Raw genomic sequence first — 16,280 nt, forward strand, 5'->3', positions numbered from 1 at the left:
GATGGCGGAGGGTTGGTGGAGGGACCTCCACACTGGCTGCCAACCCCTCATTGTACAGGTTACACTTACAGCCACGGTGATGGTTGTCTGCCTTCCTGTACCGTGTAGGTGGCCGGTGGTGGCTAGGAGGTGGCTGGCTGGCCGGCGGTGGCTGGCGGGCGGTGGGTGGGTGGCTGGCTGGCTGGCGGGCGGTGGGTGGGTGGGTGGCTGGCTGGCTGGCTGGCTGGCTGGCGGGCGGTGGGTGGGTGGGTGGATGGCTGGCTGGCTGGCTGGCGGGCGGTGGCTGGGTGGCTGGCTGGCTGGCTGGCTGGCGGGCGGTGGCTGGCTGGCTGGCTGGCTGGCTGGCTGGCTGGCTGGCTGGCTGGCTGGCTGGCCGGCCGGCGGTGGCTGGCTGGCCGGCGGTGGCTGGCGGTGGCTGGCGGTGGGTGGCGGGCGGGGGGTGGCTGTGTGTGTGTGTTGTCGAGGCTCTGTAGTTACGTTAAACCCAAGCAGGTATTTGAGACTGGATTTTCAATGGATCCATTTTGTGGTTCACTTGCCGCTTACATTATACGATTATAACAATATTAAATCAAGTTTATACCTAGAAATAATAATGTTTAACTTAATAAATCAACCTGTCCTCAGAGAAAGTCCATTCCATCCAGCGGTCGACCCCCAAAGGACGCATTCATCAATTTTAACATGTTGTTCACACAAAATAGGAATTGTCTAAAATATAAATTAATATTGTTAAATAATTAGCATACTGTGCATATTTAGGCACTAGTTAGGTTAGGTGTTTAGGTTCTGTTGGCGAGTATGTGTAGTACGTGGGTGAAGCATTTACAGCGTTGTGGTTCGAACAAAAGTCGTCAGTGAAGCACTTGTTCCGGAAGTGTTCGAACGGCATCAGTTGTGAGTCTTGTGTAAACTGTTTTTCATTCATAGACAGGGGGTGTGGCGGATGCATGGAATGGACTTTGGGTCTTTGTTTATGAGGACGGACTGAATAAATAGCTCGCTTTCTAGTGTAAGGCTTCGAAAGAGTTGATTAGGGATAACAGCTCTTGACTTGTGGTAGTCATTCACGAACATCAGTGATGTTTATAGTGATCTCTTGATTTGGTCTAAAGAGAAGGAGGGGAAGAGGAAGGAGGGAGGGAGGGGAAGAGAGAGAGTGAGAGACAGAGAGAGTGAGAGAGACAGAGAGAGTGAGAGAGACAGAGAGAGTGAGAGAGACAGAGAGAGAGAGAGAGAGAGAGAGAGAGAGAGAGAGAGAGAGAGAGAGAGAGAGAGAGAGAGACAGACAGACAGAGAGAGACAGACAGAGAGAGACAGACAGAGAGAGACAGAGAGAGAGAGAGAGAGAGAGAGAGAGAGAGAGAGAGAGAGAGAGAGAGAGAGAGAGAGAGAGAGAGAGAGAGAGAGAGAGAGTTCATGGCAAGTGAGAGAGCGTGTGGCAGGTTTGTATTGATTTACATCCTGTGTCCAGCAGTGTCTCACTCGTCCACCCATTTCTCTCTCTCACATTATATTTCCTGTCTTTCCCTCTCCAAATCTGTTATCTATCAACTTCTCCCTCCTATCTCTCCCCCTCTAACTGTTACCATTACACTTCTTCCTCTCCCTGCTCCACTTTCTTCAATGTTTCACCTTTCACTTCCCGAGGTTGACAGTCCGCCTGTCCCTGCTCTTCTCTCACACCTGAGCTGCCACACGCCCCACTGACGTGTCAGGGACCCCTCACCCCCGACAGTAAGATACCTGAGCATGAAGGGAGGTGTTACTATCCGTTGAGGAACGAGGACACTCGCCTGTAAGTCCCTAATTACTTAAGGGGCTATAATTGTGAAAAATAAAATTGGTCTTAGTCGCAGTGCAGCTGGCCTGGCCTGGCCTGGCCTGGCCTGGCCTGGCCTGGCCTCACTCCGCCACGGCAGAATAATAAACCCACTGTAGGTTATCACAAGTCGAGCCTGGCCCCAGGCCGGGCTCGGGGAGTAGAACTCCCAGAACCCTCTCCAGGTATGCTCCAGGTATGCTCCAGGTATGCTCCAAGTATGCCACTGTAACCTGCCGTGAGTGTTCCTTCTGCCGCCTCACAGCACTTGGTGGAGTTACTCTTCCTCAGGGAGGTGAAAAGTAATCTTGAAGGAAACCTTGTCTTGGGTCTCCAGGCAAGCCAGCGCCTACCGTCATAGTGACGGGTCGTCCCTGGTGACCAACTTCACTTGTAAATCACGTGAACTCTCTCTATATCTCTTGGCTGTCCCACTAAACGTTCGCAGACGTAATACTGTATCTATGTTATTGACACTAAACATAATACCACACTCCCACTTGAACAGAAAACAGTGACTAGTGTCACTATTCCTCGAAACATTAAAACACACACATTACCTGCTCTACTGGTCTCGCTAAACATTATATATGTAAGAATAATCACAAAAGCATTTAATTTACTTCTGGTTAAGTATCCACAGAAAAGTTAACCGAAAATAATCCGACAGCTTTCGTGATTTAATACATTTTTGAGGAGTACATGAGGCAGAATACACGAGTCGGGGCTTATATAACCAACCCGTTCTCCTAATGTTTCCCAACGGCAAGAAGCTGTTGTACCTATATCCTAACCTGTGCCCATATCCTAACCTACCAGAGGACCTAAAACAGAAAACAGGACAGTATGTCAAATTTTACGAGCTGCTACCATTTTCTAGTACGATATTTTTTGGCCTTAGGTAAGAGTATAGGTCAAAATGTGACGTTTTATTAGAAGGGCTGGTTGATATAACCCTTGCACGGAGCACGCGCGCGCACACGCACGCGCACACGCGCACACACACGCACACACACACACACACACACACACACACACACACACACACACACACACACACACACACACACACCATTAGGTGAGTACACACACACACACACACAGCCTCTCCTCCCCCCATGCTTCCCCAACCCTCCCTCTCTTACCCACCCCCTGTACCCTCCCCCTCTTATCCACCCCCTGTACCCTCCCCCTCTTATCCACCCCCTGTACCCTCCCCCTCTTATCCACCCCCTGTACCCTCCCCCTCTCCCCCACCACCCCAAGCCCTCCCTCCTCCACCAATCCCCCCGTGCCAGGTCCCCCCAGCTCCCACTCACCCCAGATCCCAAAGGTCCCCCCCAGAAAAGAAGCAGAAGAGAGTCAGTTTCAGGGTGATGTACTCGAACATAGATGGGATCACAAGCAAGACAAGTGAACTAAGGGAAAGAGCACAAGAAGTTAACCCAGATGTAATCGGACTCACTGAAACAAAACTCTCTGGAATCATAACGAATGCCGTGTTTCCCCAGGAGTATACAGTAATAAGGAAAGAGAGGGAAGGTAGAGGAGGAGGCGGAGTGGCCCTACTCATGGGAAGGGAATGGAGTTTTAAGGAGATGGCCATCCCGGGCTGTGAGGAGTTCAGAGACTACATAGCAGGCACCATAACAATGGGAGGACCAAGAATAGTAGTAGCAGTAATATACAACCCTCCACCAAATGACAGGAGACCCAGTCAAGAGTATGAAAACAACAACAAGGCAGTTAACACTATAATTGAGAGGGCAGCCTCTGCTCCCTGTAGAAATAGATCCCACCTGCTCATCATGGGCGACTTCAATCACGGAAAGATTGACTGGGAGAGCAAGGAACCGCATGGAGGCGAGGATACGTGGAGAGCCAAACTATTGGAGGTAGTGACAAGCAACTTTTTAACCCAGCATGTCGGAGAACCCACAAGGATGAGAGGAAATGACGAACCAGCGAGACTCGACCTAGTCTTCATTCTGAACGACTCCGACATAAGAGAAATCGGTTTTGAGGACCCAGTAGGAATGAGCGACCACAGTGTACTGGTGTTTGAGTACTTGATTGAAGAAGGGTTATTGAACTCGAGGAGGGATACCGAAACCAAAAGGTTAGCATACCGAAAGGGAAACTATGAGGGGATAAGAAAATTCCTAACAGATATAGCATGGGAAACAGAGCTCGGGGGAAAGACGGCCCAAGATATGATGGATTACATCACGCAGAAGTGCAAGGACGCAGCAAACAAGTTTGTCCCAGTCCAAAAGGAAAACAGAGAAATGAAGATGAGAAACCCATGGTTTAATCAAAGATGTAGGCTAGCTAAGCAGCAAAGTAAAAGGGCATGGAGAAACTATAGGAATAACAGGACACTGGAGAGCAGAGAAAGATACCAGAATGCCAGGAATGAATATGTCAGGATGAGAAGAGAGGCAGAAAGACAATACGAAAATGACATCGCAAGCAAGGCAAAGACTCAGCCTAAATTGTTGCATAGCCACATTAGGAGAAAAACAACAGTAAAGGAACAGGTTATGAGATTAAGGATAGGGGCGGAAGGATTCACTACAAATGACAAGGAAGTGTGTGAGGAATTGAATAAGAAATTCCAGGAGGTCTTCACCTTAGAACAAGGAGAAATTCCAGAGGTAAGTGAGGGAATAGCTAACCAGGAACCACTGGAAGAGTTTGAGATTACCAGTGGGGAAGTAAGGAAGTGTTTACTAGAGTTGGACGTGACGAAGGCTATAGGCCCAGATGGAATCTCCCCTTGGGTTCTAAAGGAAGGAGCAAGAGAACTGAGCCTACCACTCTCCATAGTGTATAACAAATCACTGGCAACAGGGGAACTGCCAGATATTTGGAAAGCAGCTAACGTAGTTCCGATATACAAGAAAGGGGATAGACAGGAGGCACTGAACTACAGGCCAGTGTCCCTAACCTGCATACCATGCAAGCTGATGGAGAAGATTGTGCGAAAAAAACTAGTGGAGCATCTGGAGCGAAGGAACTTTGTAACAAAGCATCAACATGGGTTCAGGGATGGCAGGTCCTGCCTCACAGGGTTACTTGAATTCTACGACCAGGCAACAAAAATAAGGCAAGAAAGAGAAGGGTGGGCAGACTGCATATTTTTGGATTGTCAGAAAGCCTTTGATACAGTACCACACAAGAGGCTAGTGCGAAAGTTGGAGATGCAGGCTGGAGTGAGAGGGAAGGTACTCCGGTGGATAGAGGAATACCTAAGCAACAGGAGACAACGAGTCTGTGTGAGGGGTGAGGTCTCAGATTGGCGAGACGTCACAAGTGGAGTCCCGCAGGGGTCAGTCCTTGGACCTATACTGTTTCTGGTATATGTAAATGATCTCCCAGAGGGTATAGATTCGTTCCTCTCAATGTTTGCCGACGATGCAAAAATTATGAGGAGGATTGAAACAGAGGATGATAGTAGGAGGCTACAAGATGACCTGGATAGACTGAGTGAATGGTCCAACAAATGGCTGTTGAAGTTCAACCCGAGTAAATGCAAAGTAATGAAACTAGGCAGTGGAAACAGGAGGCCAGGCACAGGATACAGAATAGGAGATGAAGTACTTAATGAAACAGACAGAGAGAAAGATCTAGGAGTTGATATCACACCAAACCTGTCTCCTGAAGCCCACATAAAGAGAATAACGTCTGCGGCATATGCGAGGCTGGCTAACATCAGAACGGCGTTCAGGAACCTGTGTAAGGAATCATTCAGAATCTTGTACACCACATATGTAAGACCAATCCTGGAGTATGCGGCCCCAGCATGGAGCCCGTACCTTGTCAAGCACAAGACGAAGCTGGAAAAAGTCCAAAGGTATGCTACTAGACTAGTCCCAGAACTAAGAGGCATGAGTTATGAGGAAAGGCTGCGGGAAATGCACCTCACGACACTGGAAGACAGAAGAGTAAGGGGGGACATGATCACAACCTACAAAATCCTCAGGGGAATCGACCGGGTAAACAAGGATGAACTATTCAACACTGGTGGGACGCGAACAAGGGGACACAGGTGGAAGCTGAGTACCCAAATGAGCCACAGAGACGTTAGAAAGAACTTTTTCAGTGTCAGAGTAGTTAGTAAATGGAATGCATTAGGAAGTGATGTGGTGGAGGCTGACTCCATACACAGTTTCAAATGTAGATATGATAGAGCCCAATAGGCTCAGGAATCTGTACACCAGTTGATTGACGGTTGAGAGGCGGGACCAAAGAGCCAGAGCTCAACCCCCGCAAGCACAATTAGGTGAGTACAATTAGGTGAGTACACACACACACACACACACACATAAGGGAGTATCTAAGCAACAGGAAACAGCGAGTAACTGTGAGAGGAGAGACATAAGAGTATCAAGATGTCACTAGTGGAGTCCCACAGGGCTCTGTACTTGGACTCATACACACAATTATAAGAATCATTTAGCATATTTTAATTAGCACTAATGAATCGTCAAATATGTATATTAATATTAAAAAAACGCAGCCAGGAATCAAAAGAATATTTAGGTCATATACCTCGGCATGACTGGTGTTCCCTTACATAAGAGAGTGAGTGGTAGAGCACAAGAACACAGCATAAGACACCCGCCCCGCTCCTAACATGTCATGACAATCGTCTACGATGTATTAAATATATCGCAGAGTCACTACAATATTAATAACAGTAACCAAGTCTCCTTGTCCCTCACTACGTCAGGTACTCACCCACAATATGAAGACAAAGGAAAGGGTAGTGATGAAGTACACAATCAGTCCAAGTGATACAAATTAGATCCATCCTCCAATAAAGTATTTATACTGACATACGCGGAGAGAGTTGGGGCGTTAGGCTACTCCCGGAGCCCGGCCTGGGGCCAGGGTAGACTGCATGTGGTCCATCATTACACTCCTCTGGTAAGTCTGCTTCTTGCCCACAACATATTCACTAATGTAAATACTTGTCACCTATAATCAACGTTATCATAAATATACAAATGTAGCGCTGGGAATATCTATAAGGTTTTATAATATAATTACTGGCGATATCTAGCAGCTGTGTCTCAGCAAGAATAATCAGTGGTCGGCAACTGTGTGGTAGGGAGCCCTCTAATGTGTGGTACTGTGGCGGGCAGTCATCGCCCAGATGTCCCAGTGTGAGTGTGCTCCTATACGCTGCTCTCCTGCCCACTACACTAATACACTTTTGGGGTCTCACTTGGCAATGGGCACATTGATGACTGAAATTTAGCAAGACTTTAAGCTTGGTCTTCATCGTGCTTGTTTATAACATGTTGCTGAATACACGGAAAGACTTACACTGGAGTAGTGCTCACGCAAGGGCTAGACCGCTAGTTTTTTGTTATGTATCCACACGACCGTACAGGAACAGGCGACTACCGACTCCCGTTAAAACTTTCCCTTTCCCGTGGTAAGCCTTACCCGATTACCTGGATGGGGTTCTGAAAGTTCTACTCAACAAGCCCGACTCGAGGCCAGGGTTGACTGGTGAGAGTTTGGTCCAAGTGACTTGCTTGCAGCGGCCCGCAGGCCCACATCTTCACTGTGGCACAGTCCGGTTGGTTATCTTATCTTGAGGTTATCTTGAGATGATTTCGGGGCTTAGCGTCCCCGCGGTCCGGTCCTCGACCAGGCCTCCTTTTTGTTACACATCTCCAGGAAACAGCCCGTAGCAGCTGTCTAACTCCCAGGTACCTATTTACTGCTAGGTAATAGGGGCATCAGGGTGAAAGAAACATTTTCCCCATTTGTCTCCGCCTCCACCGGGGATCGAACTCCTAAGGATGTAGAAGAACTCAGGACTACTTTTTTTATTAAAATATGAGGTACATCTGCATTAGTGCAGCTGCCCTAGACTATATGAAGTGGAGTACAGTGTGTCAAAAAAAGCTAACTAGGTGATGCTAAAAATCCCCATCACACAGGATGGTTAGTCATACAGAGGCATGTGATAAGCAGTCTGCACTGGCAGACTCCGGATGCACTCAGGACTACGAATCCGAAGCGCTATCCACTCAGCTATCCGGCACTTCTTGAAAAAAACTATCTAGTTTTCTTTGAAGATGTCTACGGTTGTTCCGGCAATATTTCTTATACTCGCTGGGAGATATTAAATGATATACACGTGGAAAATACTGGAGGGGCCACGTCCCAAATCTACACAGTAAAATAACAACATACTAGAGTGAACGATATGGAAGAAAATATCATCCATTACCTCTACCAGTTACCTATTACCTCTACTGGTAGATTATCTCTACTGGTAGATTACCTCTACCAGTTCTTTAGTACATTCTGTATATTTACTCCGCTGCCTCCTCACACCTGTTGCTAGATGCCGTCCTCATGTTTGCAAGCATGAAGACGGCATCTAGTAACCGGTGTAAGGCCCAAGAGTTACAGCATCTAGTAACCGGTGTAAGGCCCAAGAGTTACGGCATCTAGTAAACAGGTGTAAGCCCCAAGAGTTACAGCATCTAGTAACAGGTGTAAGGCCCAAGAGTTACGGCATCTAGTAACAGGTGTAAGGCCCAAGAGTTACGGCATCTAGTAACAGGTGTAAGGCCCAAGAGTTACAGCATCTAGTAACAGGTGTAAGGCCCAAGAGTTACGTCATCTAGTAACAGAGTGAACTAAACAACTGGTAGAGGTAATCTTCACATAAAGCTTTAACTGTAGATATGACATACACAAATATGAAGATGAACCGTGCGAGCACAACTAAGCCAGTACATGTGAGCATCTTGACACGGGGGACAAAGACAGTTGTCAGTGACACAAGCGGGAACTAAAACAAATAAACCAGCAACAAGGACACCAACAAGTACTCCATTAATGCATGAACAGTGAACACTTCTCAGTCCAAGGAGTAGATCAACACTACACCAACACTAAAACCAGTTCATGTGAACACGATAACAACAGAATATAGAAAGTCAGTGAACATAACAATATTAATTCACAATCTAAACAGGCAGGTTTTGACGCCCATACTGCCTATGGGAGACTATTACTGGAGCATGCAGCACCGGCATGGATCCCACAAGTCTCGAAACAAAAGTGAAGTTGAGAGACTTGTACCTAGATTAGTATCAACATTGTGAGGACGAGGCTCTGAGGATGGGTTAGTGGGGGACTTGTACCCGTAACCTAGAGAGAGAGAATATGATCAAAATACACAATATACTTGGGGAAATAGTAAGTGTGGACAAATGACCCATAACTGACTCGTTGAGCTTTAAGGACATTCTTGTTCCCTGCAAGAGTTGTCTAAGACGCGCATTCACAACTGCAAAAGAAAATATGACAAGAAGTTGAGTGTTAAGAGAGGTCATTAGCGCGACAGGAAACTAGCACCCCATAATGGGCTGGCACCCCCATAATGGGCTGGCACCCCATAATGGGCTGGCACCCCATAATGGGCTGGCACCCCATAATGGGCTGGCACCCCCATAATGGGCTGGCACCCCATAATGGGCTGGCACCCCCATAATGGGGTGGCACCACCATAATGTGCTGGCACCCCCATAATGGGCTAGGGAACTGAGGTGTAGTGTGGTGAGGGGCTCTGAGGTGTAGTGTGGTGAGGGGCCCTGAGGTGTAGTGTGGTGAGGGGCCCTGAGGTGTAGTGTAGTGAGGGCTCTGAGGTGTAGTGTAGTGAGGGCCCTGAGGTGTGGTGTAGTGAGGGCCCTGAGGTGTAGTGTAGTGAGGGGCCCTGAGGTGTGGTATAGTGAAGGAAGAAGCCACGGGGTGTGAACACCACCAAGAGCCAGCCAGGTCAGTCAGCGGCAGGTACATACCACCATCCATATGTTATGAGCAAGGCGGAATATCCACCTCACACTTCACCTACTTCAGCCAACATGGACTGTGCAACATCTTGACCTCATCCTTCCTGGGTATATATTCACGAGACTCAGGCTCGACGGAACGCTTCTCTCACCGTCAGACAAGATGGTAAAATGACCCTTGGAGAGGTTCAAGTGACGAAGAACAGAAATATGGCCAAAGAGTCGTGCTAGAATCATGACTCTTTCTGTCATACTCAATAACACATGTCTACAAGAAAGACGGCACCGTCGCAGACCCTCCGAACCGCAGTGGCTCTCCGCCCTGCTGCCCCAGTCCACACTGGGTAGTGGTATGTTAGAGGCTGACGGGTACGACTATAGCAGGACCTGATGTCCTAGGGCACACGGGATGGCACTGGTGGCACAGTGAAGGTAATGACATCACTAAGCGGAGCCTTGAGTGTGTACTTGACCCACACACCCGGTGGCTGGGATGTGTACTTGACCCACACACCCGGTGGCTGGGATGTGTACTTGACCCACACACCCGGTGGCTGGGATGTGTACTTGACCCACACACCCGGTGGCTGGGATGTGTACTTGACCCACACACCCGGTGGCTGGGATGTGTACTTGACCCACACACCCGGTGGCTGGGATGTGTACTTGACCCACACACCCGGTGGCTGGGATGTGTACTTGACCCACACACCCGGTGGCTGGGATGTGTACTTGATCCACACACCCGGTGGCTGGGATGTGTACTTGACCCACACACCCGGTGGCTGGGATGTGTACTTGATCCACACACCCGGTGGCTGGGATGTGTACTTGACCCACACACCCGGTGGCTGGGATGTGTACTTGATCCACACACCCGGTGGCTGGGATGTGTACTTGACCCACACACCCGGTGGCTGGGATGTGTACTTGACCCACACACCCGGTGGCTGGGATGTGTACTTGACCCACACACCCGGTGGCTGGGATGTGTACTTGACCCACACACCCGGTGGCTGGGATGTGTACTTGACCCACACACCCGGTGGCTGGGATGTGTACTTGACCCACACACCCGGTGGCTGGGATGTGTACTTGATCCACACACCCGGTGGCTGGGATGTGTACTTGACCCACACACCCGGTGGCTGGGATGTGTACTTGATCCACACACCCGGTGGCTGGGATGTGTACTTGACCCACACACCCGGTGGCTGGGATGTGTACTTGATCCACACACCCGGTGGCTGGGATGTGTACTTGACCCACACACCCGGTGGCTGGGATGTGTACTTGACCCACACACCCGGTGGCTGGGATGTGTACTTGATCCACACACCCGGTGGCTGGGATGTGTACTTGATCCACACACCAGGTACCTGCTTGATGGGGTTCTGGGAGTTCTTCTACTTCTACCCAGTAGAAGTAGCGAGAAGTACTACCTACTTCTTCTGGGAGTTATCCTGATTTGTGAGAGTTTGGTCCACTAGGTTGGCTTGGAGCGGCCTGCAGGCCCACAAACCCACTACAGCCCGGTTGGTCAAGCACTCATTGGAGAAAATTATCTAGTTCTCTTTTGAAGATGTCCACGGTTGTTCCTGCAATATTTCTTATGCTCGCTGAGAGGATGTTGAACAACCGCGGACCTCTGATGTTTATACAGTGTTCTCTGATTGTGCCTATGGCACCTCTGCTCTTCACTGGTTCTATTCTGCATTTTCTTCCATATCGTTCACTCCTGTACGTTGTTATTTTACCGTGTAGATTTGGTACTTGGCCCTCCAATATTTTCCGTTTAATTTTTTTGATATCTCTCTCGTCGTCTTTCTTCAATAGTCAACAAAATAAAATCCGGTCCATCAACCGTGAAGAGCTCAGTCCCCGAGGGTACTGTGCTTGCTCCAGTACTTTTTCTCATCCTCATATCGGACATAGACAAGGACACAATCTTTAATACTGTATCATCTTTGCAGATGACACTAGGATTTTCATGAGATTAGACAACATAGAGGACCCGGCAAACCTCCAATCAGATGCAAATCAGGTCTTTCTATGGGCTACAGAAAATAATATGGTATTTAATGAAGATAAACGGAAACCACGTACAAAACTCAGGCAAATCATAACATAGAACGAAAAGGCAATGTAAAGGATCTGGGTGTACTCATGTCGGAAGACCTTACCTTTAAAGAACACAATAAAGTAGACGTCACAACTGCAAGAAAAATGACAGGTTGGATAACAAGAACCTTTCACACTAGAGATGCTATACCGATGATGATACTCTTCAAGACGCTAGTGCTCTCTAGATTGGAGTACTGCTGCACAATGACAGCCCCTTTCAAAGCTGGAGAAATTGCTGACCTGGAGAGCGTGCAGAGATCCTTTACTGCTAGAATCCACTCAGTAAAACATCTAAATTACTGGGACCGACTAAACTAAGAGCCTAAATCTGTATTCTCTTGAGCGCAGGTGGGAGAGATACATAATAATTTACACATAGAAAATAGTAGAAGGGTTGGTCCCAAACCTGCACACAGAAATAACACCACATGAGACCAGAAGACATGGCAGGATGTGCAGAATACCCCCGTTGAAGAGCAGAGGTGCAACAGGTACTCTGAGAGAGAACTCTATCAACATCAGAGGCCCGAGACTGTTCAACACGCTTCCACTACACATAAGGGGCATAACTGGCCGACCTCTCGCGGTGTTCAAGAGAGATCTTGACAAACACCTCCAAAGGATACCTGATCAACCAGGCTGTGATTCATACGTCAGGCTGCGAGCAGCCGCTTCCAACAACCTGGTTGACCAGTCCAGCAACGATCAGGCCTGGTCGACGACCGGGCCGCGGGGTCGCTGAGCCATGAAATCATTCTAAGGTAACCTCAAGGTCACCGCAAGGTAAGGTACGTCTCCCTACCTATAAGTGAGAGAGAAATAACCAGTTTCATAAGAAACCCTCGCCTTCATGGTGTTAATTGTTGTCACTGGACCAGGGCCAGGACCAGGTCCTAGTTCTCTTGACCTGGGGGCCAGGATCTTAGGTCTGGTTTGAGACGAGTACATGTAGGTCCAGGAGAGTGGGTGGAGCCTATACTTCCTTGAAGCATACCAGACAGAAGAGTGTTAGTGTGAACTGGCATGGCATAGTAGGGGTTTGGGGTGATCAACCAGTGGGAGAGGGGGTGATCAACCAGGGGGGTGGGGGTTTGGGGTGATCAACCAGTGGGAGAGGGGGTGATCAACCAGGAGGGGAGGGGGTGATGAACTAGGGGGGAGAGGGTGATAAACCATGGGATGATCAACCAGGGGGGTTGATCACCACAGGCCGAAACGGAGTATAAAGGTATTTGTCTGTAAGTTTCCTATACAATTTGTATACCATTACCATGCCTCTAAGGATAAGATGTCACTAGCATAGGGTTAATTAATTTACATTAAATAATATTACTTTTAGTTATTCTCCTGTGTATTTTATATATATTTTCCCTTAATTAATTCAGAGACATAAATATTGAATTGCATTGGAGATCACCTGTGATCTTATGAGCATTTTTAAGGACATGTTCATTCCCCTTGTAATTCATAACGGAATGCAGAAGCAATTCTATTCATCCATTAGTATTAAAACACCAAACTTCCCTAAACACTCGGTATTAATTGACTGGTCTCCTGCCCAGTCAATTACCCTAATTATTAAAGTTCAGGAGGAGTGGTGGCAGCAGTGTTTTGTTATATTCATAGTAACCTTATCTTCCATCTGGCCTGTAAACATTGTCAAGATATCTTTATCACCGTGGTCATTTCTCCCCCCTCCCCCCCCCCCCCTCACCCCCTGGTCAAGTGATGACCATTCCCTGCTGCGAGGGCGGACTCTTCCAGTTCTTTGTGGTTATATCAGTGTAATTATTACAGTCTAGTGTGGGACACATACCAGATATAGCAACCATTACAGTGTTACCATACTTGTATAATACCGTCAGTACTGATGGTCGTAAGTGTTACAGTGGTGACATTCCACCAGTGTGACAGTGGTGACATTCCACCAGTGTGACAGTGGTGACATTCCACCAGTGTTACAGTGGTGACATTCCACCAGTGTTACAGTGGTGACATTCCACCAGTGTTACAGTGGTGACATTCCACCAGTGTGACAGTGGTGACATTCCACCAGTGTTACAGTGGTGACATTCCACCAGTGTGACAGTGGTGACATTCCACCAGTGTGACAGTGGTGACATTCCACCAGTGTTACAGTGGTGACATTCCACCAGTGTGACAGTGGTGACATTCCACCAGTGTTACAGTGGTGACATTCCACCAGTGTGACAGTGGTGACATTCCAGCAGTGTGACAGTGGTGGTGGCTGGGACCGTCAGAGGGACGGGTGTCGTCAGCCCCGGGCCCGCGGGCGCTCTCACTGTCGTCTGTCTTCTGGACGCATCACAATACCTGTCATTATCCATGCCTTCTGCCTCCTGCCCCCCCCCCCCCCCCTACCCTCCGGTCCATCGTTACGCTCCCCCGCCCCTCCCCCTCCCTTTGTCACCCCCCCCCGTCCCCCGAGCATGAGGGAGGATGAGCAGGCAACTGTCAACATTGACTGCAGTGTTGCCGCCACGTTGGGCAGTATCTCGCGCTCTTTTCAATTTAATATTTCCAAGTTGTCCTTAAGAGCGAGTGTGTTGAGTAGCGTCCGTGATCCTGTGAGTGAACACACCGGGAGAACAGCTTGTATAACACCCTCAGCAGGGAGAACACCTGCCAGGTTGTTCATGCTGTCACCTGTACCCACCAGACGCCGCTGGGGCTGGCTTAACTCTCAAGTGAACCACAGACAGACTCTGTATTGTAACTACAGCTACAGACTGCTACAGTTCTGGCTGTAGTAATTAAACAGTGTAGTTGTAGTACCCAGCTGACCCGTCACTCATTTCCCACCGTCTTATCCCAGTTCCCTGTTCTCGTATCCCATGTGCTGGCTAGCAGTATAGCAGACACAGCTAGCAGGCTGCTGTGTCCCCCCTTGTTGTACCTAATAGTAAGCCTTACTCAACTAGCTGTCCCACTGAACCACGCCAGTTGGTTTATAACCATTTCCTGCATCACTGCTGGGTGAACGGGGCCCAACAGTTAAGTTACCTTGCGGGTACCTTACATTGCCATCATTCCGGGGCTTAGCGTCCCCGCGGCCCGGTCCTCGACCAGACCCAGGAGGTCTGGTCGAGGACCTCTGGTCTGGTCTCTGACACGAAAGCACTTACGCAAGCACTTATGAACGTGTACATCTTTCCTCAATCTTTGACGGCTTTGGTTACATGTATTAAACAGTTTACAAGCATGAAAGCTTCCCATTCAGCTGTTGTTATTGTTACAAACATCCTCCTGGTGCTTCGGAGCTCATTAACTGTTTAATAATTGGAAACAGAGCCGCCAAAGATTGAGAAAATATGTACAGGTTCGTAAGTGTTTGCGTAAGTGCTTTCGTGAATCTGGCCCCTGGTTGCTTGATCAGGTAGTTAGGGATCGCTACCCAAATGAACTACAGAGAATTTGTAAAAGTTTTTTTTTTAGGCCACAGTAATGATGAAATTTAGGCCTATGGGCGAGCACTGGTGAACAACTGCACACACAAAGGTGTGAAGCGTGCGCATGCCGGCTGCGTCGCGGTGGAGCCAAGTGGTTGTCATTTACATATATTATTGACACAATATATAAATCTCAATTTAGATTATAGAGCGCATAACTATTATGATCACGTGTTGTTACTATAACTTCTCTTATGTCAGTATATCAATAATCTGGTGTAAACTATACGGTAAATGTACAACCATTTATGAATAGACTTTTAATTTTAATATTCTTAAGCCTTGTACTTCTCTATGATGAACTCACCACTTGAGTGAATCACTAAGAACAATTATACAATGTTTGTTATTGACTTTCAGAACCTGTCTTCCAGGCGCCCCCAGGACACCCCGGAGGGCGCCCCCAGGACACCCCGGAGGGCGGCCCCAGGACACCCCGGAGAGCGCCCCCAGGACACCCCGGAGAGCGCCCCCAGGACACCCCGGAGAGCGCCCCCAGGACACCCCGGAGAGCGCCCCCAGGACACCCCGGAGAGCGCCCCAGGACACCCCGGAGGGCGCCCTCAGGACACCCCGGAGGGCGCCCCAGGACACCCTGGAGGGCGGCTCAGCACCACATTAACACACTGGTCTGAAGTGTTACACTGAGCATCTCTGACACTTCACACCACGTGTGTGGCTCAATGATACGCGAGTTCAAAGTTTCAAACAAAGGGCACTTGAGGTTACTTTATGTAAGTTTAACAAGGCAAGAGTGGAACACAGCATTCTCAGCAACATTTGTGAAACTGTCAAACCTAAGGATAGGACACCACCACGACACAGGCTGTGAGGGGGGGGGGGGCTCCAGGCTGTGAGGGGGGAGGGGCTCCAGGCTGTGAGTGGGCCAGGCTGTGAGGGGGCCAAGCTGTGAGGGGGGCGAGGCTGTGGGGGGCCCCAACAACAATAACATAAGCTGTGGGAGGCCCACTCGGGAATGTGCCGCATAAGACCCCACCTAAAAAAAAGCACAAATCTAGAGGCAGGCACCGAGGGTGG

The 16,280-nt window shown here is 48.8% G+C and overlaps 1 protein-coding gene across 1 annotated transcript in view; it reads right to left on the reverse strand.

The window, feature by feature from the left end:
• The window catches only part of FucT6 (alpha-(1,6)-fucosyltransferase 8), a 209,462-nt gene that overhangs the window by 91,645 nt on the left and 101,537 nt on the right, over nucleotides 1–16,280 (reverse strand). The gene's annotated exons all lie outside the window — the stretch shown is intronic.

Source organism: Procambarus clarkii, chromosome 44 (genome assembly GCF_040958095.1).
Source record: "Procambarus clarkii isolate CNS0578487 chromosome 44, FALCON_Pclarkii_2.0, whole genome shotgun sequence".
Classification (NCBI taxonomy): domain Eukaryota; kingdom Metazoa; phylum Arthropoda; class Malacostraca; order Decapoda; family Cambaridae; genus Procambarus; species Procambarus clarkii.